The following is a 10,740-nucleotide window of genomic DNA, read 5'->3' as shown; positions in this document are numbered from 1 at the left end:
GTGCCGAGCTCGGTTTCAGGGTGTTGGCAATCTTCTTGTAGCCTTGGCCAACTTCATTTAGCGCAACAATTCGTCTTTTAAGATCCTCAGAGAGTTCTTTGCCATGAGGTGCCATGTTGGAACTTTCAGTGACCAGTATGAGAGAGTGTGAGAGCTGTACTACAAAATTGAACACACCTGCTCCCTATGCACACCTGAGACCTAGTAACACTAACGAGTCACATGACATTTTGGAGGGAAAATGACAAGCAGTGCTCAATTTGGACACTTAGGAGTGTAGTCTCTTAGGGGTGTACTCACTTTTATTGCCGGTGAGTAGTTATTTTGAGGGAAGAATACATTTACACTGTTATATAAGCTGCACACAGACTACGCTTCATTGTGTCAAAGTGTAATTTTGTCAGTGTTGTCCAATGAAAAGATATACTTAAATATCTGCAGAAATGTGAGGGGTATATTCACTTTTGTAATACACTGTATATGTAAATATATGTAATATATAATAAAACACACACACACACACACACACACATATATATAGTATTACCATATATGGATATTACCCTAGAAGGAAGTGCAGTGTGGTCAGTGTGTGTGAAGATCTAAATAGTTCAGAGATGCCATATGTGAGGTTGCTCTAAAACATACAGGGAAACACGTGAGCATGTTTAACATCTTGTCATGTGTCATATGTACTCGTATCTGGTCTTTAGCGGCAGTAGTTTGTGTTAACTGGGTCAATGGAGATGCAGCAGAGGTGTTATAATGTGTATGATGATGGAGGACAAACAGAAAGACCAACAGACAGAACTGAGGACATCTATCAGGAGCTTCAGCATCCTCTTACTGCACAGTGCAAAAGGTCGTGCAGAACTGAGCAGTCTGTTTCAGGTAAGGAAAGGCTGAATGACTGGCTGTGTGGACAAATGGACGGATGGATAAATGCATAGTGACAGATGAAGGAGAGAAGGCTAAGGTCCAATACTGCCAGAACAGCAGATGAAGAACAGCAAAGGATGGTTGAATGGTGCCTTTTTTCACAGGACTCCTGAAGTAACTTAGTAGACTCAGGTATTGAACCCACAACCCTGTGAGACCAACATATAAAGATTACAATACAGGATGTAAAGTAATATGTCGTGGCTAAAAAATTAAATAAAAATAAATAAATAAAGACGTTTCCTCCTAAGTTTTGCATAATTCAATTGTTGAGATGTGAAATGCAACATTCCTGAGAAGCTGACAGTAGCAGAACTGTGAACTAGATGTCTGAAAAGTTGAATGCCTGTAATGGCTTATTGAAAAAACCTGTTTTACCAAATGTCAAAACAATACTGCCTAATGCCTGAGGTATTCTTCTACAGTGGTTTTGGGATAAATATAGTCATGGTGAAGTCTGCAGAGTGTTGTATGGTAAAATAGTGTCCTGGCACCGAAGTGGTAGAAGGTACCACGCCTGTGTGTCCGAAGGGCGGAAGTGGCTACTGAGTGTCATCAGCAGGTTGCAACAGAAATACAGAAAGGCATAGAAGTGGATGTCCTTTGGCCACATCCCACACTGATGACCGCTTCATTGTGAACAGTGCCTTGCGGAACCAGAGGCTAAATGCCACACTCCAGGCACATTTAAGGGAGGTGAGAGGCACCCAAGTGTTAGACAGACTATTCGAAACCGTTCACCATGCAAGGGTTGTCTGACCACACCACCAGGCACAGGGCATTTACGTTGGACATGGGACCAGTGGGCCTCCATACTCTTCACTGATCAAAGTCGATTCACGCTAAGCAAAATTGAGTGCGCTATGCATTAGCCACTGCTGTCACCAGAAAAGCTTTTGGTGGCGGTGGTGGTGGTGGTGTTACAGTGTGGGTGTGTCTAGTCGATATAGAACTGCCCAACACTTTGTGAATGGTACAGTGACAAGCCTATACTACTTATAACATCAACAATCCAGTCATTGTGCCTCTGCATGAACAACACAGCCCTAATGTCATCTTCATGAACGACAGTGCTCCAGCTCATCGAGGTCGCATCATTAGGGAACGGCTGCTGGAGACTGGGATGCCTCAAATGGAGTGGCCTGCACTTTCTCCATACCTTAATCCCATAGAAAACCTATGGGATCAGCCGTGTAGAAGCTTATAACACTGTACCCCAGGACCTCAGTGACCTGCCTGAGGACCACCCTTCAAGAAGAGTGGGATTTACATTTTTTTTTTAATTCCATATGTTCCATAAACAGCCAAATATCTCTAACATGTAAGTAGCATGTGTGTGTAATATATATATATTAATCAAAATCATGTCTCATTTTGGTCTTCAGGTAAATGTGGAGGGAAGATGTTGTTTCTCTTGCTTCTCATCATCATCATTGTCTTACTGACTGTCATCCTCTTCATTGCTGGGATACACTGTGAGTTTGGTCTATTGGCTTATGTTCCAAAAACAGTGCTAAATATTTAGAGTTGAAGGAGGGTACAATATGGTATTCTTTAGCCCAGTTCCAACTAGTACACTCACAGTCATGTAGTTATCATGCCCACATGCCAGGGAGGACCACAAGGCTGTCTGGCATTTCTCATTTATAAATAAAGGGTGACCACGGGTGCCCTTCATATGTGCCCTTATTAATTATTATGTGGACTCAGCAGCACCCAATTTTAGAACCATTCTCTTTTAACGGCAGCTGTGACCAATCCAAGCATGTAGGTTCTTTTGAGCTGTGTGAGCATCTAGTCTTTCGCACTTGAGCGCTTATGAACCTGGTGTTCTCCAGGATCTGCGCTTAATAGGACTTAGAAGGCCACCCAAATGCCAGGGAGGGGCAACCATTTGGCACTAGGCTCTTCTAATGCTTCAGCTCTGCACCCTACAATATGCTATTGGATGACAAAGACGAACCACTTTGGGTTCTATATAGAACCATGACTGTGAAAGAAATGTGTGAGTGTGGAGAACCTTAAACGCTCTTCACACTCACACATCTATTTTACAAACAGGGTTCTTTATGGAACCAAAATTGGCTCTTGTGTGAGATTGCTCAAAAGACCCTTTGTAGCATGTTTACTTTTCAGATTGTGGAATAAAAATCCATTGACATTTGTTTTCAGACTTCCACTTCAGACAAACCAGAGTGGAGATGGGAAATGCTATCAACACAAACAAAGGTAAATTAGCAATGAATTAACCTCTAATAATTTTGACTTCTTCACTCAGTGACAGCTCAGTGATTAATAACCAAACAGATGAGGCATCCTAATATCACTTAAGCATTCTGTATAATGAAGAAAAGAATATTTACACTTGGTATTTCATGTATTACAGAAATGTGGATTCTCCATGCAGACACGTTCTATTTGTTCTGGATTGACCATGGTGATTGCAACACCGCTGAGAGATTCTGCAGTAACAGAGGTGCCATTCTTGCAGCTGTAGCAGAAAATAACGTGGTAAACATACATATACACACTTATTATATAGCAAAGCAGAGCATGTTTGTAAGTTGCCCTGGATAAGAGCGTCTGCTAAATGCCTTAAATGTAAATTATGTACACAACAGCTTTTCTCAATATTTATAGTAATTTCCAGACATTTCAGACAGTGTCTATGTCTATTGCTTGGTTAATTTGCTAAAACTAAGAAAAAAACATTTCTATCCTCATATAATTGCATTCAATAGCGAAATAAATATTACACACATTGTGTACACATGCTTTAGTGTATTAGCAAAATAGCCAAAGAGTCGACCATTGCAGTCTAATGAGTGTATAAGTTGACTGACTTACAAAAGTGCTTTGCTATTTACCCGAAAAAAAACCTCAGCTAGTTTGAATAGGCTAAAAATACAAAGATACCTCTAAGTTTAGACACTACTAAACACAAGTCAATAAGGTGACCCTTCTACTATTCCCTTCAGTCTGTATGTTAAAGACAGCGAAAGAAGTTCATTCACCACTTTGGTGACAGGACGGAAAAAGCCTAGATGCTTGTCTTCCGTGGATTTTGAGGGATGACGGGTCAAGCCAAGCTGTACTTGAAGCTCGAAGGGCTCTTGGTGCACATCAGCTTTTAACCATTGCCTGGTATGAGCGTCCCTGCAGGTACGATGCAAATCATCGCCATGCAGAGCCGGTAATTCCAAGGCCGGCAAGGATGTGGTCCACTGTGTCAAAAGCTGCGGAGAGGTCAAGGAGGATCAGAACCGATGACAGTTTGGCAGCTTTAGCTGCATGGAGCTTCTCTGTAACTGCAATGAGAGCAGTTTCAGTAGAGTGTGCTGCTTTGAAGCCAGACTGGTTAGGGTCCTGTAAATTATGGTAGGATTATTAGAGGTAAAAAGATGTAGGAGGTTAACTGTGGAAAAAGAAGAGAAGAGAAACAGAGAGGAGTGAGGAGGAGGGCCATGTCTAGAGAGGGGGGGGGGGGGGGTAGAGGCATAAGGGAAGGATCGGCGGATCTTGTTAACCTTTTCTTCAAAGAAGGTGACAAAATCTTCTGCAGACAGGGTAGTGGGTGGTGGGGGAGTAGGAGGGTCGAGGAGAAAGGAGAAGAAGATGGTGAAAAGTTTGCATGGGTCAGATGCAGATGTTTCTAGTTTCCCCCTGTAGAAAGATGCTTTTGCAGCAGCAACTTCCGTTCTAAACCTGGAGAGTAGAGACTGATGAGTGGAGATCATGTTGTGACTTCCTCTCAGCCATGCTTATCTCTCTACGGTTGTTGCAGAGAACATCCAACAGCCACAGGGAAGGTGGAGAACAATTTGCTGACCTAGATAAAAAGGGCAGAAAAGGTTGACAGAGGTGGAGATAGATGAGAGGAGAGTGTTTGTGGCAGTTTCTAATGGAAGAGAGGAAAAGGATTCAAGAAGTGGAAGAGTGGTCAGGACAGTTGAGACAAAAGCTGAAGTGGAAAAAGACAGAAGATTGCGGTAAAGAGTGGAAGAACTTGCAAAAGTAGTGGTTGAAGGAGTAGGAGAGGAGAGGAGGAATGGGAAGGGGAGAAAGTGGTCCAGAGGAGCCACAGCCACTATAGCCACTATGTACTATATGAACTATAATGCACTATATGTCCAGTACAGAATTTGGAACATGCAGCTTAATGCAAAATGACTCTTATACACATTATACACATTAGCTAGTACAGCGCACATCTACCCAGCCACTCACAGACTGTAGATTCATTCATCATCATTCTTCTTCTTCCAATGTGCCAAAGGTTTTTTCAAAATTGCTCCGGTCTTCACTTCTGACTCTCTGACTATGTAGTTTCCATCTAACATATAATCCCAGACATGTGGGGGTGTTATGAGACAATTATGTTTTTCACTTCATCTATGCATGGTCATGATGTTTTTGCTCATTGGTGTATGAACTGTCTGACACAACTTTAATTTGACCACAACACATCAAATGAAACTTTGGAGTTTTTTTTACCGTATTTCTCAAAACAGGGTATATGTTTGTTCTGACATCAAGGAAAATGATAATTAACAATAGACAGGTAAAATACGATCTTCAAATGCCTAAATCATCTACATACATAAACGTAAATACATAAAAAATAATACAAATCCCTTACCATTTCAAAGGGAATGTCTAGGTATTTGAACCCCTAATAAACTACATTTTGTGTGAAAGTGAAATGTGCACAATTTCTGCTTTCTTGTTTTTTTATTGCTGGTTTTGTTAGAAAAGTGATTTGTGGTGGTTAAATATATTAATTTGCTAATTTAATATTACCTTAAATTCTCTTTGATAAAAACACAGCTAAACCTCACACCGTGTACGAAGTGAAACAATAGTTTTATAATGGCTTTTGGCCTCATTGTGGTAAACAGAGTTTGTCAAATATGTGTCAGGAAGTAACAGGCAGAATATAAACATAGCATTGAGCTCTTTGTGGTAAGCACATCCTAGGGCACTGACTACCATTTCATATAGCGGATACATGTAGTTTTTCTCCTTCTCCTTCTAATGTGATACATGCAGTATTACAATAGAGCTCAGATAGTTTTCCAGAGCAGGAAAATCAATTTGGTAGAGAAAAAATACCAGTGTTTGAAAGAAAATGAAGTTAGCATGCAGGGTCCACCCTCTCACCAGTTTTAACTATCAACAAAGCTACTTTTGCTCCTATTGATAACCATTTTATTCAATGTATATAGTGGCCACACCTATACCAGTCAGGCTTTGAGGGGAGAAGACTGCAGGTGGAGTAAAGGGAGTGACTGTTCATTAAAACTGAAAAAGAGATACTATGGTGGAGATTCATGATTGTTCTTTGTGTTCTGCTAAGCCCTTATTCATTTTCAGAACCTGTAACATTTAGTGTTTCATTTCAGTGGAACAGGTTTTGCAACAAGATACACTATATGGACAGCAGTATTGGGACACTTGTTCATTTATGGTTTCTTCTAAAGGGCATTAAATAGTCTATCCTGCTTTTATCAGAGTAATCTTCCCTACTGTACAAGGAAGGCTTTCTACTAGATTGTGAGGATTTGTTGGATTATCATCACCCCACCTCGTCCCCAACTCCCCATCCTCTCCCAAAAGTGCTGAATGAAGAACTGTTCCACTGCTCCACAGCTCAATGCTGGATGACTCTATACGCTGGCATTACACATGGTGGTAACAGGATCATGTCTATCTGCTCCAGAGAGTCCTTTTCTATTGGCAATACTTTTTTTTTACATGGACCACATAAGCTTTGTGTGTGCATTTGCACATCTGTGTTAGCAATGGGTGCAGCTTGAAGTAGCTGAATGTATTATTTAAAACAGGTGTCCACAAACATATGGACATATAATGTATGTAGTCCTAAAATGTTTCTAACTGCCAGGCCTCTCCAAGATCCAATCCTCACCTGATTCAGGAGTGGATCTTGTTATATAAATCGGTTCAGTACATTCAGTCTGCATCTCCTGTAAATGATCAAATAAAGCATTTAATACACTTAAAATATAGAAGTCCGATCTTTGGGAGACACAGATCCTCTTCACACCTGGTCACTTTATGTGACTAGTATCTGAATTGTATCCTGATAAGATTTTGGCCACATGCATTTACATTTGGTAGTCAAATGCGTCTCCAGTTAGTCAGGCTCGAATCTGATTGCTGTGTGGGACGGAATATGCAAATTCACCCTTGAATCCACTGTCCTTTAGCACCACTGTTGCACTGCAAGGTGAACGTAAGTGCAGAAGCTTTATTGTGCAGAAAGAAAAGAAATGAAATATTGGAATTCACACCTTAAAAAGAAACTCCAACACTGGGCTAGTATAGGCTAGGTTACACTAGGCTACCAACAGAGGGATCTGTTACAGCATTAACCACAAACAACACCCGAGCAAGACTAACACAAACAGAGGACTATACAGGAAATCTATGGACACACACCTAAAGGGAACATGAGAGGGCAGGGCTAGAAACAAGGAGCAGCTGGTAATGAAGCCATGTACAACAAGGCAGATGGAAAACCAAAACAAATGATGTCCAGGGTTGTATTTCCCAAAAGCATAGTTGCTACTTACATTAGCAACTTACATAGTTTCAGTCACATATTTTCCCAAAACTATAGTTGGAAATATCGCTGGTAACTTAAGGTGCGGGTGTTTCCCAAAGCCATAGTTTCACTGAACATCGCAACCACTGTCGTGTGGCTAGAAGCTTAGTTCCTGATGACTTCGTCATTGAAGATGGAGATGCAATTAAAAGACGGCAGTCTGAAAACTGAACATTTACATCAGTCTTGCTGTACGAACGTTTAGAATGTCAAGTGCTTTGATAATGTAGCACTTAATGTAGTTCTCATCATATTTCTGTGTTTGATGTCCACATGCATATTTGCTGTGTATGTGTACCAATGAAACTTGTTTTGCCATGTTAAATGTTTATCTGATAAAACTTATACTACATATATTGTATTGTATACTACAACTAAGTATTTTGAAATATATTTGGTATATAGGCAATACATTCTGACAAAACCTTTTAGTGTGTGAAATGAATTTTTGAATGAAATAAAATGTTTTAAATTTATTTCAAACGTATAAAAATACAATAAAATTTTTTCTAAAAGATGCATTGTCTATTATTATGTCACTGACATTATTATTATTGTTATTATTATTGTTGTTGTTGTTGTTGTAATTAATTAATAGAATTAGCTATTTAATTCAATATTATTGTTGTTGGTGGTGAACATTGTAGTTCAAACTACGGTGGCTGAAACCAACCCTGAAGCGGAAAAGAAAAAAAGGGAGACCAAGCCAGACAGTCACTCTTCATATTTAATTTCACTGCGTGATTCGATGGTTGAATGAAGTGTGTGAATGTGTTGTTTATGCAAGTGACTAAAAAAATGTTGTCCGCAGCTGAGACACTAGAGTTTCTGTAATTATCTACTTTGGTTTTATGTGCAGGCCTGGCTGCAGGCACAGACTAATGGAAAGCCCTTTCTGGTGAGGACAGACCGATCTGATGGCTATGGAGACTATGCTTCTGACTACACATTTTTGGTAATCAGCAGAGTCATTTCTATATCACCTATTAATATGATATAAATAGATAGATAGATAGATAGATAGATAGATAGATAGATCTATATCTGTATCATATTCATTTACATTGTCATGAACAACAGATTTACACTTCAGTTAAGAGTGACTATTGCAGTGTAGATTTTTGACTATCAATAAACACCCAATTAATGTAGTGCTGCATCAATTTTATTTACATACACTGACTTATAAAGATATGTATTTTTATTTATTGACTATATTGGTATCCCTTTTTATATTCTTCTGTTTATTCATATTTTTCTGCCAAATTTTGCTGGCCCACTCATCCAGCAGTTTTCTCATTCCAAATTCTAAATGATTCACAATAATACGAATACAGTAGTAACACCCAACCAACCGCATGAGGTACTATAGCAACCACTTTGCAACATCCTAGGAACCACCTCAGACACCCATCTAGCCACACTAAAGCAGCCACAAGGGATACCACAGAAAGAACCTATCAACACCATATAGATCTATGTAGAACTCCATAGCAACCACCTAGCAAAAACAGGTTCACTCTAGTGATCACTTTGCAACAGCCAGGCAACTGCCAGGAAGTGGGAACTACTTTAAAGAGATATGTTTTTTCTTAAATATAAAATAAATATGAAGCTGTAAAAACTCAAGTTAGATTGCATAGATTTTGCCCCATGGGGGGACAGGTCCTCTGGGCAAATGCATCATTGAAAGACCCCCAATAATGTATGCTCATTGAGTACTGAGATCACACACTTGTTTAATGAGTGAGTGGGTTTGTGCTCATGTTGAGCAATGCTGGAAATGTGTTTTTAACCAAAATACTATGCAATGTTTTGGAGTGTCTCCACAGATTTAAAGATTAATGTTGAAAGACAAAGTTGAACCATGATTTCTTCCCTTTTTATATCAAGCCAAACCATGTCGTAATGCAAAAACAGAAGTTGATCTCCACAGATAGAAGCAGGAACGCTAACACCATTATCACATGCTGTGATAATGCAGTGAAACACAGTTGAATGGTAACAACAAAAGTCACTAATAAAAAAATGAGGATGAGTCTTGAGAACAGACTGCCGGAGCCCTCATTAATGAATAAACTTCAATTAGTTCATTTTTTTAAGACTGAATGGGAGTCTGCTGCTTCGTTCAGGGGGTTAAAACGTTTGCAAGAAACTGTGTAACTTGTTTACTAAGTAGTGTCCAAATGATCATTTATTCATTTGTATCTATCTGAAAAGTTACAATTACCAGCAGTAATGCCCTAGTTTATGAAATGAAACTCAAGATAACAAGATAACTCAAGATAACAACTGTGTTGTGTTGTCTGTCCGCACTTGTTTGTTTGTGTTGCACTTGTGTCTTGTATGCACTGTCTATGTTGCACCATGGTCCTGGAGGAACGTTGTTTCGTTTCACTGTGTACTCTGTATGTAGCTGAAATGACAATAAACCCACTTGACTTGACTTGACTTGACTTGTAATTATTTGAAATCTACAGTAAGGCAAGTACTCTTCCACTCTCTGCTCCCTCTCAGGATGAAGAGGATTCTCAGTGCAAAGTCTTTGGTGGGACCTCTAACCTTGATAGGAACCATGTGGAGGGATGGGTGTGTGAGAGAACAACACAGTGATTTGCAATCCAATTCACCACAGCCAGAACAACATCCAAATGCATCTTTAAACTAAAGCTTTTTTCTGCAGAATATCATTTAATAGGTCCATATCCTACTGTATTTTATCTTGAATTGCAAATGTTAAGTTGAGGTCCATTTACAATGTTTGTGCAGCTTTATTTTCCAAACCTTTCATTTATTTTGCAAACTTTTATTCATTTAAATGGTATATTCTGTCAACCAAAGTATGTATACTTAATAATTATGTTTATGAGTTTCTTTTGATCATTTTAATTTAGTGATTATGGGTTGATTTGCTTTGACCGATGCACATATTGATGTGAAGTAATTACCATATTGTCAATGTGCAATAGAAAACATCTCTGAAACTGTGACTTCACAGGAGAAGGCAAACATGTTTCTTAACTTGGAATGGAAGTCACTGTAAAATAAGAGTTCATTCCTAACAATTTTGAGCTTTTCTATTGGTCTGTTGATCCAGAATTATTTACACAGTGTACAGAACAGCTACAAGCTTCAAACTATGGAGAAAACTAAAAACGGACAAAAATGGAGACACG

At 39.3% G+C, this 10,740-nt stretch overlaps 1 long non-coding RNA gene across 1 annotated transcript; it reads left to right on the top strand.

Moving 5' to 3' along the window:
• The first annotated feature begins 687 nt into the window (after positions 1 to 687).
• Positions 688 to 3,415, top strand: LOC140550564 (uncharacterized). The gene is made up of 4 exons (XR_011979232.1): positions 688 to 891; positions 2,325 to 2,414; positions 3,112 to 3,168; positions 3,326 to 3,415. It is a non-coding gene; the product is annotated as an uncharacterized lncRNA (long non-coding RNA).
• The last annotated feature ends 7,325 nt before the right edge of the window (positions 3,416 to 10,740 follow it).

The sequence above is a fragment of the Salminus brasiliensis genome, chromosome 1 (genome assembly GCF_030463535.1).
Source record: "Salminus brasiliensis chromosome 1, fSalBra1.hap2, whole genome shotgun sequence".
Taxonomy (NCBI): Eukaryota; Metazoa; Chordata; class Actinopteri; order Characiformes; family Bryconidae; genus Salminus; species Salminus brasiliensis.
Note: the sequence above shows the minus strand (reverse complement) of the source record. Positions and strands in the feature narration are given on the sequence as shown.